The sequence below is a fragment of the Trachemys scripta genome, chromosome 4 (genome assembly GCF_013100865.1).
Source record: "Trachemys scripta elegans isolate TJP31775 chromosome 4, CAS_Tse_1.0, whole genome shotgun sequence".
In the NCBI taxonomy this organism is placed as follows: Eukaryota; Metazoa; Chordata; order Testudines; family Emydidae; genus Trachemys; species Trachemys scripta.
In genome coordinates this window covers 39,736,334-39,749,642 of record NC_048301.1, presented here as the reverse complement: position 1 = coordinate 39,749,642, position 13,309 = coordinate 39,736,334, and the positions used below count along the sequence as shown (strand labels likewise).

The window sequence follows — 13,309 nt, the reverse complement described above, 5'->3', positions numbered from 1 at the left end:
CTACCCCTGGGCTGCCCTCTGCAACCCCCAGTATCTATTAGCCTTATGCTAGGCCGCAGCCTGGGACTTTCCAGGCTGGAGCTCCCCGGCTCCTCTGCCTTTCCTCAGCCCTGCTCCACTCAGGTACCCTGACTCTAGCTCGCCGCAGCCAAGCCCTTCTCCCTCTGAATGCAGAGAGAGAGACTCTCTGCTTGAGCTCCTGGCTCAAGCCTTTATAGGGCCAGCTGGGCCCTGATTGGGGCATGGCCCCAGCTGAGCCTGCCTCCCAATCAGCCCAGCTTTTCCCCTGCCACAGCCCTCTCCCAGGGCTGTTTTAAGTCTTTCCAGGCAGGAGCGGGTGACCACCCCGCTACAAGAAGTCATAAATTCCCTGGCAGCCAGGCTCAGCAGGAAGTTCAATGAGGACCACCAGTGGGAGCTCCACTCTTTGGTGGTCCAACAAATCTTCCAACAATGGGGGTACCTGTCCCTTAGCAAACCAGAAATACTTAGATCTCACAACAGCCAGGTTCTGGACTCCAGGTGGGATGCCTTCCTACTCCCATGGTCAGAACCATTAATGTATATCTTCCCTCCTATTCCTTTCATACATCAGGTTTTTTGGAGAACACAGAGTGATAGTTGCTCCATCAGTTTTGCTTCACCATGGCCCTGCAAGTGACCACCCATAGGTGCATTCACGAACAATAGTTTCCCACACTACTCTCTCAAAATGGGGGCAGAACCAGCCTTTCCAACCCAACTTCCCTCCAGCTCATAATCTGGTTTTTGGTTGGGCAACAAGCATAGAATGAACCTGCACAAAAGTGGTGCAATCCATCTTGCTTACTAATAGAAAACTTTCTACATGTTGCTGTTTGCTGCTAAGTAGAAGTGTTTTTCCCCTGTGGGGCCAGAAATATCACTTTCTCTGAAAGAGTCAGAACTTCGCTGTATTCTTGACTACCTCCTCTCCATAAAGACATCATGACTTTCAGCCAGCTCATTGAGAATGCATTTTGCGGCCATCAGCGCATTTCATCCTCCTGTAGAGAGCTACTAAGTTTTTACTCATCCCACGACAGTCCAATTCCTTAAAAGCGGTATGAGAACTTTCCCTCCAGTCCCTCGACCTAAATCTTTCCTGGGATCTGAATTTATTACTAGCAGCACTTACGTGGCCACCATTCTGAGTCCTTGGATTCATCCTTCTTCCTGTATTTAACAGTGAAAGTGGCCTTTTTGACAACGATCACTTCAGCTTGGAAGGTAGATGAGTTTGGTGCCCATGTCCGTCTTTAACAGAGACAAGAAGTCCCTCTGACTACATCTGAAGTTTGTTCCTATGGTCCTATCAGACTTCCATCTGAAGCAAATGATTCATCTCTCTGTTTTTTACTCAAATCCCTACAACAGTAGAGATGACAAGATTACACTCTAAATGTTTGAAGAGTCCTGACTTTTTACTTGGATCAGACAAAAAACATTTTGAAAATCTCCTTGTCTGTTTGTTTCATTTGTCAGAAGAATGAAGGGTGAAGCCATCTTTTCTCAGAGACTCTTGAAATGGGTCTCTGGCTGCATCCTCCTCCAGCTTGCAGAAACTCCTTTTCCGTGTGGTATCAAAGCTCATTTAACTAGGGCACAGGCTGCCTCAGTAGCATTACTGCAAGATGTCCCTCTTTCTGAAATCTGCAGAGCAACTACTTGGAGTTCTGTCCATACATTCACCAGGCACAGTGCTCTGACTCAGTCCTCAGCAGATGATGGATCCTTTGATCCAGCAACCCTGTACACAGTGGTGCCAATTACCTCCTTGAACTTTCCTCCTAACTAAGCACCGCTTGGAAATCACCCACAATGAATACCCATAGGGACTAGTTCTACTATTGATTTGCTGTGTGACCTTGGACAAGTTACTTCTCTTTCCTGGGCCTCTGTTTCCCCAGCCACCCTTTGTCTGTCGTCTCTATTCAGATTGTAAGCTCTTTGGGGCAGGGACTGTCTCTTACTAAGTGTCTGTACGGCACTTAGCACAATGGAGCCCAGATCTTAGTTGGGACCTCTATCTGCTATTGCCAAACAAATGACAAATAACAGCCGTAACACTATGTCTGAGACTAGGTTCACTTATTTAGGTGCCTTAATATAGATTTAGGTTGCTAACATTAAATACTCAAGTTTAAAATCTTGGCTTCAATATGTTTGGACAAAATTCCTCTCTCAAGTAAATTATAATAAAGGTTCTATAATTATTATTACTATTTATAAATTGTTATGAAGGAATAATGGGAGGAAAACTGAGAAATGGAAAATCTAGGCACAGAATATCAGAAATGTTTCTTAGTAGCCAGAGCTGTGATAAACAGTTTCTTCAAGGGAAGTGCTGGGAGTCTTGGGAAATTTAAAACTGCACTGGACAATGCAACTAGAGAATAGACTATAGATAACAATCCTACACTGGTCTATGTCTTCGATAGTACTTGGTAGATCTCTTCCATCTCTGGGAGTCTGCTGTATTGCACCGATTTGCTAACTGTCTGTCTCTCTGGTCATCTATCCCAACAGAGAATCTGAGCCTCTCCAGAGATTATTTGTTATCAATTTATTTAAAAAACCCCACACATTAGCTTTGGGAAATGTAGTGTGAGGAAGAAAGACCTCATTCATGAATATGAAGAGTTATTGAACTGAGAGAGATGCACTGAGTGAAGTCGAAAGTGTGGGTCACTGACAACCTTCTTGAATGGATTAATCTTGACTAGTGATAGGAACAAGCCCTTAGCATGAAGTTGGTGTTTAGATGGTATTTCACCAGTATTAATCTTCAGGCAGCCGTGTTTACTCCCCATATTCATAGACTGACCTCATTTCTCAGTAACTCTCAGTCTACAGGCTTCCCTAACATGTATTAATAATGTATTCTGTCAAAGCTCTCTGCTATTGGTATAAGAAATCCCTTGCCATTCAGTGGGCACGTGAAGTTCCAAAATGGTTTTAATGAGTAAACTCTCAGCTCGAGTTCCCATTCATAATACTTTGTCTTTCTATTGCTGATCTATCTGAGAGTCTCAAGGCACTTTAAAGTCATTAATCAAGCTCACAGTCCCCTGGTGAGGCAGGTCAATATCACTGTCTCTCTGTTACAGATGGGGAAACAGGCATAGAGAGGTGGAGGGACTTTCCTAGGTCACACCGCAAGTTAGTGATAGAGCCAAGGACACAATGGAGGTGCACCGGGGCCCAAACCCTTGTTCTAACCTCCAGGTATGCTCCTTCTCTATAACATAATGGGAGCTGCATAAGTAAATGGCTGAACAGTGAGCCCAGTTCTCTTCTCAGGTATAGCTCCTTTGATTTGAATGGTCTTCCAGGGGCTTAAACGGGGACAGAATAGGGCCGTGTAAGTTTTCCTTATTTTGTTGCTAGTGGTGGATCTCAGAACAGTGCGGAATCTGACCGGTGAGAGCATATGCTGTCCTCAGGAAGTGTCCCACCCCGCATAAGGCTGGGGATAAAGTGTTTCTGCTTAAACTAAATATCAGTAGAGAGAGGCTGAGAACACTGATTGCAACAGTGAATAGGAAGGGCTTGTAGTAAATTAATTCATGGTGTATGAAGCACTGCTTCTTTCCTTAAGTGAATTTTAGTGGGTTGAATGACGCCAGTCTGACAGTCCCTGGAGACTGAAGGCTTCTATTTAAGCACAGAATAGGTTTAACATAGCCAGCAACAATACACACCTCCCTGTCAGTAAGTGTCTCTCCTAATTTGGGGGGCCAGTTCTAGAAGTTTGAGGGGGAGTTCCATTTTAATGGCCCATTCTTAGTCTCTCTGCTGAGTTAGTCAACAAAGGGGCTTAGAAGTGCCAGATCTGCTATGGGTTTTAATGACGTGATCACCTGTCCATTAAGAACTTGGCTGGGATTCACCAGCTCATTTCACACAGGACACTATGAGTATGTCTACACTTCCAAAAAACCCTCCGCGGCAGCAAGTCTCAGGCCTACAAATTCAGACTTGCGGGGCTGGTGCTATGGCTCTAAAAATAGCGGTGTAGATGTTCCTGCTTGGGTTGGAGCTCAGGCTCTGAGGTTCCCCCCACACCCCTTCCTGGTTTCCAAGTGAGAGTGTCTGCACTACTATTTTTAATGTTGAAGTACAAGCCTTGCAAGCCCAAGTCTGTAGACCTGGACTCTGAGAGTCACTGCTGCATTTTGTTTTTGGGCAGTGTAGACATACCCTAAGATGCTGACTTAGACCAGATTTGAACTGGTGACCACATGTTTAAAGGGTCAGTATCCCATTACTGATCATGCTTTTGCCCTGGACTTCCAATCCTGTTGGATGTTTTTCTTGATGGTGGGCCCATCCAGAGCAGAAGAAGTCTGATGGAGTGGTTGGGGGGCTGGAGAAGGCTGAATATGGCTTGTCACCAGTAGTTTTGTCTATTTCCCCTCCTGCTATCAGCCTGTTTGACCCTTATGCCACTAGCAGTGCTTGAGTGGATAAACTGTACTTGCTCCATGTGCAGATAAGAATCTCCCAGGAGATCTATTGAGAAGATCTCATTTGCTGTTACAGAGACTGAAAGCTCATCATACGTGTCACTGGCCTCTGCTGCTCTGTCAATAGATGAGAGCAGAGGCTCGGTGCCTGTTTTATGTGCATTCATGACTGAGTGGACTTGCTTAATGGAGCAGAAGGGCTCATGATGAGTCTGCTTCTGGAGTGGCCTCAGTTTCCTCCTGGCCAAGGCTCAGAGGGATGGGGGGGTATTTGGGGAGGTGAAGGTTTGTGTCTTCCTCTTTTAAAAGGGAACGGAAATGATATTCTGCAGTTCATTTTAACAATTAATTGGAAGCAGCCAGCTCCAACCGGGGTCGGGGGAGTGCGGTGTCCACTGGAGATGCTTCTATTTACTCTGGCTCTTGCCATGTAATTGCTGCAGTGGCAATGCTGTCATCTGGGGAGAAGAGTTCAGTTTGGAAGATCAAAGATTGAGGTCGCCTGGGGCCCGCTCTGCCACTGTGCAGATCCCCGAGCTACTTGTTCATGCAAAAGAAGTTTACGGGAAGGGATAGGTTCCCTCCCCAAATCCAGTGACACTGGGGCCTCATTATTGGCTCCTGCGTGGGTGGAAATGGCTTGGTTGACTTGATTTTCCTGACTGATCAACTCAGCTTTCATTGGCGAAACCCCAAAGGAACTCTTTGCTCCTGGGATTTGTGCAGTCCTGATGCCCGTGCTGCTGCTTGCTTTTTTTTTTTTTTTTTTTTTTAAATAAGGTGGCTGCTGTGGTGGCATACTGGCTTTTTACCTCTGCAGAGCTAAGGCCAAACATGGCTTGCATGATGAATGGAATGAGTTTGATGGGTCTCATCCTCGTCGCTAGTGGACTCTTTCTCCATAATGCAACACTAAAAGAGTGAGGTAGGTGGGTCTGATTCTGCTGAGGAAGGGGTTGCTACAGTACAGGGTTGGTTAAAGTGTATCAGCAAAGCTCTGTGGGGAGCCCAGCACTACAGTAACAGGAGTGGTGCAGATCAGGAGTGAGGTACATGGGCTGAGTTGCACGTGTGAAGGTGGATTTCCGTGACTGGAATAGCAAAGGATGCTGCTGGTCAGAAAGGAGGTTTACTGTTTAGCAGAGCTGCTCCTGGAGTGGCTGAAATCCCTGTCTCCCCAAGCTGCTGCTCCAGCTAATGTTCCACTAGGATGTTTTCAGGTGCAGAATCTCTTTTGTGCAGTGTTTTATTCCCACTCACCATTCCTGGGACTGCCTGCTGTCCTTCCCCCTTTTCTAGTGAGACCTTTGGCACTGATTAAAGAGTGCAGGCGTTTGTCTCTCTTCCAGCTCAAAAGGACCATAGACTGTCATATTTAGGAGGAAAGGCTCTGTGGGGTAGCAGAACATCTCTGAGAGTAGGCCTGGTGTACCATGCCTCTAATCTTTCTGCATGTTACCATCAACTAATCACCATATCAAATGATATCTGCTTGAGTTTTCTTGTTGGTCTCTCATCTATGGAAAGCCACTGTGGGCTGGCCTTTTGTTGCCAACTGTGTACTTTACAGGCCTCTGGGAAAATCTGGCTCATATGGATAACCTGATCTGGGTAAAATATTAACTCTGACCTTTGTCATGTTCCTTCACCCCACAATTCAAAAGGGCCTTCAAGTTTGAAAAAGTTCACAATTTCCCCCCCTTTATTTTTTACTTCCCACACATCCTGAGCCCAGTGGTACTGAAAGTGCCAAAACAGAGGCTGTCTAGCAGTGGATGGCTTAATCAAAACCTCTACTGAATACACCACAACAATCAAAGTAGCTTTAATTAAAAAAAAAAACCCTAGGACAGAAAAGGAATTATAGAAAATAGTATTGAAAATATGTTATTTTCATTATATAAATCAATGGAACATGCTCACCTGGAACACTCTCTTCAGTTCTGAAAAAACTGAAAAAAGTTTTTCATATCTGAAAAAGATATAGCAGAAATAGATGAGATTCAGAGATGGAAAACCAAATGAGGAGAGGTCTAGAAAGGTTTCCATGTGAGGAAAAATGGAAAGGAATGGAAATATTTAGTTTAGAGAGGAGATGAATAGAAGCAGGGGCATCTCTATGTATTTTGCCGCCCCAAGCAGCGCCTGTAGTCAGCGCGCCTGAGGGAGGTCCGCTGGTAATGCGGATTCGGCGGCATGCCCGCGGGAGGTCCGCCAGTCCCGTGCCTTCGGCGTACCCACCGCCGAATTGCTGCCAAAGCCGTGGGACCAGCGGACCTCCCGCAGGCATGCCACCGAAGGCAGCCTGACTGCCACCCTCATGGCGACCGGCAGGCCGCCCCCCGTGGCTTGCCGCCCCAGGCACGTGCTTGGTGCGCTGGTGCCTGGAGCCGTCCTGAATAGAAGGGGACATGATAAAGGTATGGAAAATAATTAATGGTCTCAAGAAGGCAAACCGGGTGCTTCTCGTTATCCTTTCATCATGCAAGAATCAAGAGACATTCAGTAAAAATTATAAGATGACAAATTTAAAACTGATCTAAGGCTTGTTTAAACACACCACATAATTAACCTATGCAACTCATTGCCACCAGATACCATTCTGGGCAAGAGCTTAGCAGGATTCCAAAAGGATTATCCAGAAATGTCTAATGAGAACATCCACCATTACATTATCTAGAGCAGCTTTTTAGAAGGAATATAAACCCTTATGCCTCAGGGCATAAACAAAGCACTAACTGGTAGGGGTTAGGAATAAATTTCCTTTAATTATCCTATGGGGCTTCTTGCACCCTTCTCTGATGCATCTAGAACTTGCCATGGTCAGAGACAGGGTACTGGACTAGATGGATCTCTAGATCCTGATCCTCAAAGATTAGGCCTGTTTAGATCCTGATAGTTGGTGTGGGCCCATCTCTGCCTACTTTCATCTCTAATTTCCATGAAGGGAATGCAGTCAAGACTAACCCATGGAAAGTACGTTTTAGATTGTTAGAAACCTTCCCTTTGCAAACCAGGGGAGCTTGTGAGAACAGCACTTGCATTACCTGGATTTGAAATTCAGACAAAATTGATGGAAAATCTTTTCAAGTAGGGACAGAATGATTTGGCTACCTTTTTATGCTCTGAACCCACCAGCGAGAACCGTTAATGGGGATGGAGCTTGCATTGTGCTTCCGCAGTCGGCTTCGGAGATCACCCGAGATAAATGCCATTCATGGTGATCCAGTTCTGTAAAAGCTAATGTGTGAGGGAATGGGAGAAAGAAAAGGGAGCCTTATATGAGATAGGGGCCCCGGCTCCTGGCAGTGCTATATAAATAGGAATGATAACGGAAAGGAAGGGCCACCTGCCTCTTCTGAATTGCCTATGTGAAAAACTAAAGAAAACAATCTTGCTGCCTATGATAAGATCAAGACTGGCAGCTTTCAGAGTCAAGACAATGTTCGTGGGATTTAAAAAACATTTTTTTAATGGATTTTGAAGCATGCCTTCATTTAGAGTTTGTTTACAAAAATAAAATGGAATCCAGCAGTGAAACATTTTAACTCAAGTTAGAGTGGCAGCAGGAGCATTGAATTTCCACGGCCAGCTGGTAAGTTTTTGCTAAGACTCTACCTTGCTCCGACCACTTGTGATCAAGTGAAGAATGAATTTCAGAAGGTTTGGGAACTTGATTCAGATGTTGCTTCATCTGAACTTCTTGAGCCAGAAATTGGTGCTGGAAATCTCCAAATGAGGATTTCAAAGAACAGAGCCCCCAAAAGGGGTGGGGGACAGCACACTATAGAAATCCAAGCCCTCTTCCCTTTCCCAATGGGGAGCTTGGCTTCTCATCTGGTTGATGCGCTTGGACAGCAGAGCTCCTCTTAGTCCTCTAGCTTGTACTGCCCGGTAAATTTTGCAAACTACAAATGGTTGGTGGCAGTGCCTGAATGAGACTATAGTGTGAGTGGATGTGGGTGGGTGGGAGAGACAGATGGATTAAGTAAGAGAGAGGGATATGGAGAAGTGAGACAGCTAGCATATATGGGAGGGGAGGTAGCGAGAACCCAGTGTAGGGAAAGAAAGACAAGAGGGATAGATGAAGTGGTGGGAGAGAGACAGAAAGAGAGAAGAAACAGGACACCGAAGATAACACAGGAAAATGTACACCATGCTCTATTATAGGAAAGAAAAGGAATGAAACAAGAAAGAGAAAGAAAGAAGGAAAAAACATGTTACAATTAATTAGAGTACCAAGTGATATAGAGTTTTTAAATTGCAGTGGTTGTGGGTTTGGGAAGTGGGGCTTCTTGGTACAGATATATTTCATCCTGTCTAGTAGGTGTTGATCTTGAACTAGGAGGTGTTGGGTACAATTTCAAGCCCTGGCTTAGTGGTTATATTAAGAACAAGGGGTCAGGACTCCTGGGTTCTATTCCTACTTCTCTAAGGGAATGTGATCCAATGGGTGGATCACAGACTGCGGGTGCCACTGTCATTTCTACAGTTGGGGAAGCTGTGGTATAGAAAGGACAGAGGCAAAATTGTTAAAAGTAGCTATTAATGTTGAGTGTCTCCATTTTTGGGAACCCAATTGGACCTCATTTTCACAGGTGCTGAGCACCCACAACCCTTGCTTCAGTCAGTGGGATCTGTGTGTATTCAGCACCTGTGAAAATTAGACCCAGTGTTCCTCAAATGGGACAGTGATGGGGTGTACCAGACCCTCTGAGGCCCCCTGCTGGAGGCCTCCTGGCTCTGCTCACCCTGCCCCAGAAAAGGGTAATGGAGAGGGTCCTCCAAGCTGCCTAGTGTGGCTGTGTCCTCAATCAGGACTGAGCAGCCTACTATAAGAAGAGCTGCAGGGCCGGAGTGAGTTCAGTTCCTTGTTGGAGCTGCAGGAGTGTGGCTGGCTGAGGGAGCTGCAGGACCTCGTACAGGGCAGCACTGCCAGAAGCTGGTGAGATCGAGAAGGCTCTCCGGGCTGGTTGCTGGGACTCCATCAGGACAAGGCCCTGAGGTAAGGGTGAAGATGGTGCGGGCAGGGGTGAAAGTAACTTAAAGGAATTACCGGGACGCCGGAGTCCTGAGCAGGGGCGTGGCCTCAACCAGAAGAGGTGTGGCCATCAACTGGAAGAGGCAGGGCCTTCCAAGATTGAAAGGCCTTGGGGCTCCGGCTATGGCTGGGAGCCCCAGGGCCTTTAAATCACCCCGGAGCTACCAGCTGCAGAGGCGGCTGGGAGCCCTGGGGCTCAGGGGTGAATTAAAAGGCTTGGTGCTCCTGCCACTGCGGGGAGCTCCAGGCTCTTTAAATTGACCCTGGAGCCCTGCTGACGCTGAGGTAGCAGCAGCAGGGATCAAGCGGTGATTTAAAGGGCCCGGGGCTCCCTGCAGTTGCAGGAGCTCCGGGCCCTTTAAATCCCCACCTGAGCCCGGCTGCAGGAGCCCCGGGGCTCCGGCAGCGATTTAAAGGGCCAGAGGCTTTGTCCGCTGCAGGGAGCCCCAGGCCCTTTAAAGCGCCGCCGGAGCTCCGGCATCGGGGCTCGGGTGGTGCTTTGAAGGGCCTGGTGCTCCCCACAGGGGCCGGAACTCTGGGCCCTTTAAATCCCCGCCTGAGCCTGGCTGTCGGAGCTCCGGCGGGGATTTAAAGGGCCCAGGGCTCCCCGCAGTGGCTGGAGCCCTGGTCCCTTTAAATAACCGCTGGAGAGGCTGGTCCAGTCCAGCACGGCGTACTGGCTTACTTTCACCTCTGGGTGCCGGGGCTGCAGGGAAGTGGCCTGGGGAATTAGAGCAGCAGCAAGGCTTAGATAAAGGGACATGGCAGATGACTGCTATCTACAGGGTCCCTGGGCATGGGCCTGGGTCTCCCCCACCCTCCATTAGCCACTGGGGGAAGAGGCGTGGACTTTGAGGCACCCCAGAAGGCAAACCAAATCCTTTAGTGGCCTAGCAGGAGGGGCCTGAAACACCCAGAGAGGGTGAGGACACTGCCACCAGGGGAAGCCCTAGGGTATGGCTCAATACCAGGGCTGAGACCATTGATAGACTACAGGACTCATTGACCAAGCAGGGCGATGGGGAGACAAAGTGCAAGCCCACACACACTTGGGCAGAGGGCGCTTTCGAGAGGGGAGTGTACCCCATTACAGGGACTCATAAAATGAATGGCCAGTTTTGAAAACATTGACCCTAGTGCCTCACAGTCGCACAGTGAGCCAGTGACAGAGTTTGGAGTGGAACCCAGGAGCACTGATTGCCAGCCCCCAGCCCTGACCACTAGACCAGCACTGCACTCATCGGGTCTCATGATGCACTGATGTTGTCCAGAGAGGGAATGTTTTTAAAATTTGGCAGCCTTACCCAGCTCCCACATCATTAAACTCATGTTGTGCTTCTTCCCAGAAGGCCTGACTTCCCGACACAGCTGGGGATCATGGCAGAGTCTGGTTTGACGTTTCTTGAGCACATTTGCTTTACCCCCTCCTTAATTTTGTTTACTGTCTTTGGAGATGGAAGAGGGTTACAGTTATTCCTACTGAGACATATTTTATATTAAGCAGGATGTGTAAAGACAACCCCCCACACACACACCCGATAGCTTGGCCATTCTGAGAACAAAGAAAGAAATCATGGGCGGGGGAGGGTGTGTGGAAAAAGGTTGTGTTCCACTTAAAAAAAAGATGTTTAATTTCTGGTAACTTTGAAGATTCTAGTTGCCATAACAACTTGCTGTGTTTTCTTTGTGGCATGGTTTTCTTCACATGGTTTTTAAGAACTTTATGAGCTGTGACCAGAAAATGCCAGCAAGATTTAACCAAAAGAAAGAAGAAAAACACAACTCCAATTATCAGCTTCCCAGTAGCCTGTGGTGCAGTGTGGAGCATTGGAAACATAGAGTGTATCTTCACTGCAATGTTAGCCCAGGTGATAGGCACCTGAGTGTGAGCAGCTGCATTGCAAAGTCCTACCTGAGTTAATGTGTTCTCACTGATGCTGCACTCACCCGTGAGTGTTACTGGACTTCTAGGGACATATCCCATGATTCTTTGTGCTGCAGTAAGTTGAGTTTCTCTATTGTTATTTCTAAGTGAATTGTTGGAGAACTTGTCTGTCTTGAGCCCATGGTAACTGGAAAGGCACTGGAGGACTATGTCCTCACTGCAAAGTGGGTAGGTTACCAGCCCAAATGAAAGAGGAAGCTGGGCTTTAACCCACACACCCAGCAGGGCCAGCTAGTCCAGACTGAAAGCACTTGAATAAGAGTTTGGGGTAACTTTGCATTGAAGACATACTCTTAGAAGCCTGCTGTGCTAGGAAAGCAGAGACCACTCTCTTTTCCTGCCATACTGGGGACTGGCTCTTCCAGTAAGCAGAATAGCACTAATGACTGGGCTACAGGTATCCTCTGCCCAGAAGTCAGCCGTTGCTGCAGAATTTGTGCTGCAGCATCCTTTTGAAAATGTTGGACATGATTCTCAGCTGGTGTGAATCAGCATATCTCTATCTTTACATCTCATGAGAATCTGGCCCATTGTTTCTACACCTCCAAGTAGAGGATGACCTAAAAGCATGGCCTGAATGTAACTGACGTAGCAATGCCTACCTGTGGCTGTGGGCGGTCAGAAACATAACTCTGAGAGGAGTGGGACTGCCTCGTTCATGGGGCTGCTGATTAAAACCTACAATGGCAGTTGAGTGATCAGCCTTGTTAACTTTTTCTGCTGATCATTTTAGCAGAAACACCTGGTTAAAATGCTCATCCGACAATCCCAAACAGATCCCTCTCCCCACATCTTCCCAGTCTCACCTATCTAGCTGCCAAAATCTCCAGTTTTCTCCCACTCTTAATTTCTGTCATGCAGTTATGTTGTCAGTACAGAAATCTGTGGCCTACTAAAAATGTTGACAGTGTAAAAGAAATAGAATTTAATGACAAAATAAATAACAGAGGATGATGACTGTGTTCATCTATACACATGGGCCAATCACTGTAGGATCTAGTGCCTCTAAAAATAAAGAATTCGTAGTGGTTGTGGTACTTTGAGTAACTTTAACTGTTACAGAATTTAGTTTTTTTTTATTTTGTCACATATTACATTACACAACTATGGTTATAAACTATGATACAGACACCAGACTAAACTTTCCTTTGAATTTGTATTTAATTTTGCTTAGAAAATAATAGTGCACAGTTCAGCACACTGTTAATACACGTGTATTGTGTAGGTGTTTTAGTGGATGTAAAGCAGGGGTGAAAGTAGAAATAGGGACTTATCGGTACAGGGCTGGATTGGGGCCAGCTCTGGCCCCCGGAAGGGGCGGGGCCTCAGGTGGAAGGGGCAGGGATAGGGGGGTCAGAGCCAGCCCCGGCCCGCCCTGTACCAGTAAGTGCCCTCCGTCTCCCCCGCTGGGGTAGCAGTGGCAGCTGGGGGCTCCGGCAGCAATTTAAAGGGCCCAGGGCTCGGCTGCAGCTACTGCTCTGGACCCTTTAAACTGCTGCCAGAGCCCCGGGCTGCCGTTGCTACCCCAGCGCTCTGGCAGCAGGGCTCCAGCGGCTATTTAAAGGGCCGGGGCCGTAGAGGCAGCGGGAGCCCCAGGCCCTTTAAATAGCCCCTGGAGCCCTGCCACTACTCCAGGGCTCCGGCGGCTATTTAAAGGGCCCAGGACCCCCCTGCTTCTACTGCCCCGGCCCTTTAAATAACCCCTGGAGCCCTGCTGCCACTACCCCAGGGCTCCATCAGTGGGGCTCTGGCTGCAATTTAAAGGGCCTGGAGCTCCAGCCGCTGCTGGGAGCCCCAGGCCCTTGAAATTGCCACCTGGGGAAGCCGGGCCGCTCC

The 13,309-nt window shown here is 47.5% G+C and overlaps 1 protein-coding gene across 15 annotated transcripts in view; it reads left to right on the top strand.

The window, feature by feature from the left end:
• The window catches only part of NRXN3 (neurexin 3), a 1,378,693-nt gene that overhangs the window by 158,143 nt on the left and 1,207,241 nt on the right, over positions 1-13,309 (top strand). The window lies entirely within an intron of this gene.